Below are 9,272 nucleotides of genomic sequence, written 5' to 3'. Positions count from 1 at the left end.
CACTGTTCAAAATAGCAAAAAAAAAAAAGGAGGATGGCCGCCATCTGTTAACATATTCCTTACTGTCTTCCTTGTTTGTTGCTAACTGAATGCACATTGATGTGCATGATAACAGGTGGTGGAAATATGCATTTCCAAAGTCGGTGCCTTACTCCTCCGCTTGAACTCTGCATCCTTCTGTTTTTCTTTCGACTCCAGGACCACGTCTCCAGACTGTGGGATTTCAATGCAACCTGTGGATAAACTGATCGGATAGTGATTCAGCCTTTTAGGCGTAGTGACACCGTGTGTTCTCGCAAACAGACGACGTCCTTGTCATCCTTCCCAGCAGTTGCTCCCAGGAGCAAATGCCATCAAGCAGAAAAATAGCATTGCAAAATTCATTTTACTCTCAGGTGCACGGGTAGTAACAGTTTAAATCCACCGTGGACGAGAGATCTGCTCCAAACGGCATTTAAAATACCCCCACAAAAAAATTAAACTCCATAAAAAGACGACTGGGAGCAATATATGCAAGAGAATCCCCAACCAAAGACTGAGTCCACAAAAACTGACATAGTTTGTAGATGCATTTCTGTTGAAAATATACATTTTTATTTAATGATTGTATGATTATCTGAGAGACTGAATTTGGGGTTTTCATTAGACTTTTAGACTTTATTGTCATTTTGTATGCACAGAGTGCGTACAGAATGAAATTTCGTTTGCATACAGCTTGAAAAATCACAGTAAATTGCAGTAAATTACAGTAAATTACAGGATAAGGTGCAGCGGTGATTTTTGTAAACAATAGAAATGTAAACAATGTAAACAATGCATGGGGAAATAGACAGTGTGCGATTCACAGTGTACAGGTGAGTATTATTTAGAACTGTGTAATTTACAAATGTGGTACAGAGTCCATTTTTTGGCTTCAGCAGTTCAACAGTCTGATGGCATATGTGCAAATGTGTAAATGTGCAGATATACGAATGTGATACAGTGTCCTTTTGTGGCTTCAGTATCTGTAACAATGAAAATTACAGGGAAAAAAAGGCTTGACGTGTTTTATCCTATGTGTAAGGAGTTTCTATATGAGTTTCACTTTCTGAAATGAGTGACAAGCAACAGTGAACTTCATCAGGATATTCAGATTTTTTCAGATGAACCTGTAGCTTAATGAAAAGGACAGAGCCCAAAAACCTGAAGACTAAGAGCACGGGAATATAAGGGTAACAACAGGATATTCATTATAGCTTCCACTGAGGAGGTGCATAACTTCAGGTGGGGAGGTTAGATGACAAAAAATGGTCTCAGGGAAACAGAAATGCAAAAACACACTAAGAACCACATCACTAGAGCAGGCAAAATATGATATACTTTAAGAGCTAAAGGTCACAACAGTCTGAGTTTGTTGCTGTTTGACAGCTGATTTTTTTTAGTTGTAAAAAGTTTCAATTAACCCATTTTTTTAATCTAAAGATTCAACTTAGTTTAAACGCTGCTCTTGTCTGTAGAAAACAGAACAAATCTCCAGCACTGACTCTCTGTGACTGCTGGGATGGAAGAATCATGTGCTTACATGTCTCTACACTGAGCTGCACTTCCTCCAGCTCCCCTGCTGAGTGATGCAGATGCATTATGTGTGGTGGAGGTGGTGGTTGGAGGGGGGGGGGGGGGATGCTGGATTCCCACATGAGGAGAGATTCAGCCATCAGAGACACGCACACTCAGTCAGCAGCAGAATAAAACGCCAACAGTTGTGTAATCATCTCACATCAGTGAGTCGTCTGTTGTGGTTGCACACACCCCCCCCCCCCCCCCCCCCCCCCGACCCCCCGACTACAGACGGGAGCATCAGTGCTGCAATCTAAACACGCTGTGCTGCAGGATGAAAAGTGACAGAGAGTAGGGACTCCCAGGAGCTCAGGGCTCTGATTTCTTCCAGCAAATTTGCTCCAAACACACATTTACATGAGCAAAAATGGGAAGAAAAAAAAAGTTAAAATGGTAATAAATTTGATCTTGTTATGGAAAAAAGAAACAACTTTGAATAATGTCAGTTTATGAAATAATAAGAACCATGAAGATAACTTGTAGACCCCATGACATGCTTCGTTTTATTGGTAAAAACTGGATGTTTAAGCCATAAAAATGGAAAAGGATGCATAATATTCATGAATACCAAAATGAGTTGTTTTTTTTCTGACACTATTTTGCCATCAGAGCAGCGACTTTTAGATGAAACCAGGCGATGCAGCACAAAGGGTTGCTCAGACCATTCATAATTTTATCCACTTAACTGCTTTCATTTATTGTTTCTTCCTTTAAAATCCAGCTTTCAGGACAAAATGAGAGAAGCAAACTATGAGTGCAATGTTGAAATGAAAAATGCCAAGAACCTTTTTAAAATGTTGAGATTCATATTACATCTATTCGTCCTTTGAAGTACTCAGAGCTAAATGTTTGAAACCTTGTTTGCAATTTTCACTGTATAATTATGCGGTTTAGAGCCTATGGCCAAATGTGAGAGTTTTTGTTTTCAACACATAAAAAAAAAAACACAAAAAGGGAAAAATTGTATATTGTCCAGGAAAACTGTATTTTTAAAGCTTTTTTGTTCCTCTACTTCACAATATGGCTGTTAAATCTCATCACTCAATAAAAATTAAGAATTTCACATATTTAAATTTTTAATTTTTTTAGATATCGCAAAAGTTACATCAAATCAAAAAGATGTACTTCCTGCTGGTAACTTACATGTTTAGGAGAAGGTAAAAAAATCAATTACCTTTGTCTTTTCTCTTTTTTTACTTTAAGTCAAGATCACTGGGTTTCTAAAAGCAATTATTGTGAAATATGTATTATTTCAGTAGCAACTCAATCCATTCCTTGCTACTTCAAAAGCTGTAAAGGCACACTCCTGTTTTAAAAGCAAAGTTTAGGAAACGATTTAAAAACTGTTGTTAATTTTATATGTGAAGAAATTCCTGCAACATGAAATGTGGGCGCTTCGCTTTGGCCAGTGTGACACAATCATTTTCTCCAGTAAAAGGCGCATATTTATAGCCAACCCAGAAAACAGCACTCAAACTTCTTTGCTCCTTTCCGCCCAGTGAATGCAGCAGCTGTTGGAGAGCACTGAAAGAAGAGTGGAGGAAAGGATGGAGGGGGGGGAAAAAGAGATGAAGAGAGCGATGGTTGATGCCATGAATTTCTTTCGGCCATTTAGAAAAATGAACCGCAGATGCTGCAACAAATAAAACAAGTGAACTTTGTTTCCCAGTTTGATTTTTCTTGGGTGAGAGCTGGAGGATTCAGAAACCAAAAGAGGAGCAACTGAGAAAATGTGGAAATAAGAAAACATCCTATATTAAGTAACTTAAAATCACTCGCACAATTAGGCCAGAACATATCACCGGAGGTTAAAACATTTTTATCATGCACACATCAGTAAATGTCATGAGTGAAACAGACGAAAATGTTCTGCTTTATGTTCAGTGAGAAACACTAATTTTCTTAGATAACACAGTGTGTTTGATGTTGCTAAGCATTGACGTTATTCTTTCTCTTTCCATTCATTATGAATTTTTTCATTCATAAAAACCTGATCTATTGTTAAACCTTTCTACCTGAATAAGAGATGTACACTTGCTGACTGTAAACTGAAAAGTGCAAAATTTAAAAGTCGTCCTTTTTAAACATTTTCTGTAAAGCTACCATGTCCAAAACTTTTCTGTTTAAAATTACATGTTCAGTTGCAGCACTTCATCAATCCCTAAAATGTACACAAAGCACTATAAGAAATTAGAATGAGCTTGACAAGTGAGAGTACATTTATTGGCATCGTACTCTACACCAAGGCAAGTTTATTTATAAAGCACTTTTCAGTAATATGACGATTCAAAGTGCTGTGCATGAACAGAACAAAAAAAACAAACACAGGAAATAAAGCATTACAGAGACAGGGGACATTACCTTTGCACTGGAATAGTAGCAGCAGGTCATATACAGTATAAGACAAGTTGGATTACAAACTTCAACATTTAAAGGAAACGCTAAACAAATGTGTTTTTAATCTTGATTTAATGGAACTGGTGTCTGGGAGTTTGTTCCAGATAAGTGGAGCATAGGAACTAAATGCTGCTTCTCCGTGTTTGGTTCTGGTTCTGGGTATGCAGAGTAGGCTGGAGCCAGAAGACCTTAGTGGTCTGGAGGGTTGATACACTGATAACAAGTCTGTGATGTATTTAGGTGCTAAGCCATTCAGGGATTTATAGACTAACAAATATTTTAAAGTCTATCCTCTGAGATACAGGGAGCCAGTGTAAGGACTTTAGAACTGGGGTGATGTTCTCTACTTTCTTAGTCTTAGTGAGGACGCGGGCAGCAGCGTTCTGGATCAGCTGCAGCTGTCTGATCCATTTTTTAAGCAGACCTGTGAAAACACCGTTGCTGTAATCAATTCTACTAAAGATAAATGCATGGATTAGTTTTTCCAGATCCTGCTGAGACATTAGTCCTTTAATCCTGGAAATGTTCTTTTAATGTCCTAAAAGTTGTCCTGAATTCACTTTGAATTCAGGACAACTCCCAGACGAAAGGCTGGAAATGAAAGCAAGTTTTTAAAATAATTTCTTTTAGCAAAATAAAAAGGAGGAAAATAAATTAGATTAATCGGATTTGGTATAATAAAATAGAAGATCTTTATTTTTAAACCATAGCGCCCAGCCCTAGATGGAGGGAAAATCCGCCCCAATGATTCTCTCCACAGACCTGATTGTTCGTTGTAGTTTGGATCAGCCCTGTTTTGTGGATGAGCCAAACCACAGGGTGCCACCAGGAATAATGGCAGAGTAAAATATGACCAGCGGCTCCTGCGGAAGTTTGTACTTTTCGTGTTGCCATAGAAAGTACTGTCTCTGCTGGGCCTTCTTTTCTAGGCAGAGTCTATGTGTGAGGACCAGCGCAGATCCTGAGAAAGGATGGCTCCTGGGAACCTTGATCCATGGTAGACACAGTGTTGGTGTGTTGTGGGGGACGTTCTCTGGAAGTCTAGCATCATCTCTACAGTCTCGAGCGTGTTAAGCTTGAGGTGTTTCGGCTCACACCAGTGGACCAGCCGATCCACCACCTGACCGTCATCATCGTCCTGGATCAGACCGATGACAGCGCTGTCGTCTGCAAACTTCAGGGGTTTCACAGACAGGTCCCCTGAGGGGCAGTCTGCTGCCACGGGATGAAATAAATGAATAAAATGAATTAAAAAAAACACTAGAAAGAGTCTTAAGCTAGTGGGCTGCATCTCTACACACAAAGAGGAGGCGATGCTCTGGAATTAAATGAAAAGTGTGGCAGCACTGAGGGTAATAGCTGGATTATGTATCAGGGGAGAAAGGGTAGGGAGCAGATACGAAGGTGTTTAATATTGTCTGCTGTTTATCTGCACTAAACAGAAGCACACAATAGAGATTGTATCTTCAGCCAGCAGTGGGTGAGAAAGGTTTCAGATGACGGTGGAAATGCGATACGCTACATTTAAGATTGCAAAAGAAGGAGGTTTGATCTGATCGCTTGATGTCTGCTGCTGCTGTAGAACGGGCAACGGGAGGAAGGTTTTCTGGTGTTAAAAAGAATATCAACAGCATGATGAAGTGATGTAAAGGGTCACTTTTCTCTACTATAAAAGGTAATTGCAATCTACTTCTACTTTCTCTCAAAAATGTCTTATTTACTCATAAAAGTCTTCCCTCATTTTATGACTTTTTGCATAATTGCAGAATAAACAAACATTTGAATTTAAACCTTTCATTTACAAAGACTGTTCTTCTAACCACTTCAGCTAGGCAGAAGAATTTTATGATTTAAAAAATAGTGAATATTTTTCCTACAAATTGTTTTGTTTTGTCTATATAGAGCCGTCTGCAGCTCCAATCCACTCTAAAATGGGACAAAACAAGGGATTTGTAGGTCAAAAATCAAGAGTTGAGAAGTCATCATATGGTTCAATACTGAATAATGATTATGACAACCTTCTGCATACAACAGCTTTTATTCAGTGGGATGGTTATAAGTTTTAATATCTTGATCGCTCAAGACTGTGCTCAGTTGACTGTTTTTATTAAAATGAAATGCTGTGAGTTAAAATCTCACTTTAAAATGTCACCTTTTGATTACCTAAACTGGCCCACTTTACTTGATTTCCTCAGGACTGAACTCACAGAAAAGCTTTTGGTTCTCAAAGAGCCAGAAGAAATCATGGTCTGTAGTTGGATTCAATATTTGTTTGCATCATACGCTACACAAATTTGTGTAACTCTGAGGGAAACTATTTTTTATTTTTTAACGTGTCCCGTCTGGCAGTGTAGCATTAAGAATTTATGTATTAATGCCAAAGACAACCCAACAGATTTTACTTTCACAAGTGGAGCCTTACTGCTTTCGCCATAGTGCGGCGCTTGATTTATATATGCAAGAAGCTTTATTAGATTTTCTTCTGGGACTATTTAACGTTCAATGGACACAAAACCAGGAAGGTAGAAGAGAGAAAAAAAAGAAGAGAAAAAGATTGAAAAAATACTAAAGTGGAGAAAAGGTGACAAAATAGAGGAGATGAAAAGGAGATATAACATCCTCGCAGTCTGCTTCTACACCTGCAAAGAAAGATATAAAAAGAACAGCATTACCTACAGATAAAGTATTACAGATACAAACAACCAACGCCTTGATACCATCATGGAAGAATATGAATGTATAAATTGACAACTACAGATAATAATAGGGGTTTTCTGTATAGAAGTGAATCTGTAAGCACCTGGATCCAAGCACCTGCAGGTGTTTGTGAGAATGCACTTGTGTATGTGAGGTTTATCCGTGAGAAAAATGCTCAATAGTGGTTGTGAGGAGTCAAAGACCCACCCTGCAGAGCGCCAAGGTAGACACCGGGAGACCAGAACCCCAGATGCCCGAAAGGACCTCCAGAGCAAAGGGGCCCAAGAGGGTCAACACAAGGAAAGCTGCTTCCACCATCCTAGGGAAGAGGAGAGAGGAGCCCCAGGAAACCCCCTACAGCCGCAGTGCTGAAGCCCCCTGGAGCTGTGGGGACGAGCCCATGGGCTCCACCCAGCAGCCAACTACACCGGAGTGAAGTTTAAATTAGGCCATTAAAAATAGTTTCTTATTGACATCTAAGGGTCAAAAAGATTCCCGATAATGTTTAGGTCTTTAATCAGATTCAGTTCCGATACAAAAAGAGTGTTTCTCCTTAATTACCTCTCCCTCTGTAACAAGAAGAATAATTTTTGGCCTTGCAGGTCAGTCCTGGGTGGATATTAACTGGTTTTGAATTGGTTCCCTTGAGATCTGTTAACATTTCCACTCTGATTCCTTCAGTAAATATGTATCTTGGCTAAGTTATGAAAACATTAAAGTTGCTAATATCCACAAAACCATTTAAATGCAAAGTGGGGCTTCCATCGCATGTAGTGTGATATTCAATATAATGTGAACTAACATCATTCAGCTGTCCACTGGAGACCTAAATCAAATGCTGTGTTTGGAAAGGTGGGAAGATGCTGACAGGAGCTGATTTGTGTTTCTGTCAAACCCCAAAGATAGACGACCTGAAGAAAAACGGCACCAAAATGAAGCCGTCCTGATTTGCATATCACAGTTTGCAGTTATCAGCGAAATCAACCTCTTTCTTTACATTTCTGAGATTTCCCTCAGGCATACCGTGTTTATCTGTAAATGTAACCTGGGAAAAAATATTCCTTTGACCTTGGATGTCTGAAAAGGCGTATTTATGTGTGTGTCTTGTACGTGTGAGTGTGTGTGTGTGTGTGTGTGTGTGTGTGTGTGTGTGTGTGTCCAGGTGCCCTCTGCAGTCATGCATGTGTTTCTCATTGTTCTTCTCAAATTGAACAAGAGGGAGAGCAGAAAGCAATCGGCAGTGGATTGTAGACACGCACAAACACACAGAGAAGGGGCCTGAGGGCCGGTGTTGACGTGAGTCTGAGAGGTTTGGCTTATTGACAGGTTTGTTTGAGACGTGCTACTGGAGTCGCCCTTTGGGAACCAGCTCACTGAAGCACAACAGAGACAGGAAACATCGGGATAAAATAACCTCTAACTTGTCCATGAAGGAGAAGGAAAGAATTTAGCTTAATGAACTTACTGAGTTACAATTCTCTCAATCTGGCATGTTGTATGGGGCATGTGAGAAAACATAAATACTTTAAATGTTTTCTAATGTTTGAACTGTCTTTTATTTCATATGTCCGAACAGCAGATTTTAGTACCACATTCAATTTTACTTCTGTATAATAAACAAATCTCATATTCATTGATTTGATCTGTATATGAATCTGGTGTGAATTGTTATCCTTCCCATTGAACATTAGAATAATTATTATATAGCAGAGGTAAAAACAAACCTTTTAAAGAATGTGCAAAAAATCCCCAATGGGCTTCTGAGTCAAAGTACAAGTTTAGTGTTAATCAGTTACTAGAAATATAACAGCAAAGAAATGATCAAAATACAAACACGAAAGGAAAATCAAAACCCAAACACCTGGGGATCATGACACAACTGGGCCGTGAACTAGTGCATTATTCCTTCCACTCATGTTTTTAAAACAAATGTCTTAATGTTTGTACCGCCATGGAACTAACACGAAAAAAAAAAATAACAGCAAACGTTAAGATTTGGAAAAAGTTGTGTATGGTTCAAGTATCCAAGTTCTGAGGACTGGCAAACCTCATCAGTTAGAGTTCATCCAAAGCATGACTAAGCTTTGTCATGGGAAAATGTCACAATAATAATAATAATAATAATAATAATAATAAATTTTACTTGCCTATAAAGGCTCTCAAAGTCACTTTACATTATGAACAACATATAAAAGCGAAATCATTATTAGAATACAAAACAGAACCAAACAAAAAACGAATATAATAAAACTACTGCATGAAACAATAAACTGTGGGGATATTTAGGATGTGTCATGTGGGATAGGCAAAGAAGACGAGTCTTAAATGTGCTTAGTGATGAAACTGTATGAAGGTCCAGAGTGTATTTCAGAGCCTAGGAGCAATGGGGCTGAAAAGTCTTAGACCCATGGTGGAGAGTTGGACAGGAGAAGTCCATGGAAGTGCAGCAGCGCTAGACCCCAGCATCTGGGAAGGTGATGAAGATTTTTTTTAAGACAGGTGAGATATGCTGCACAGAGGGAGTTCTGGAACAGTTGAAGTGTACAAAGATATTTGTTGGGTGTGCCATAAAACGGAGCATT

This window comes from Fundulus heteroclitus, chromosome 20 (genome assembly GCF_011125445.2).
Source record: "Fundulus heteroclitus isolate FHET01 chromosome 20, MU-UCD_Fhet_4.1, whole genome shotgun sequence".
NCBI classification, from domain to species: domain Eukaryota; kingdom Metazoa; phylum Chordata; class Actinopteri; order Cyprinodontiformes; family Fundulidae; genus Fundulus; species Fundulus heteroclitus.
Note: the sequence above shows the minus strand (reverse complement) of the source record.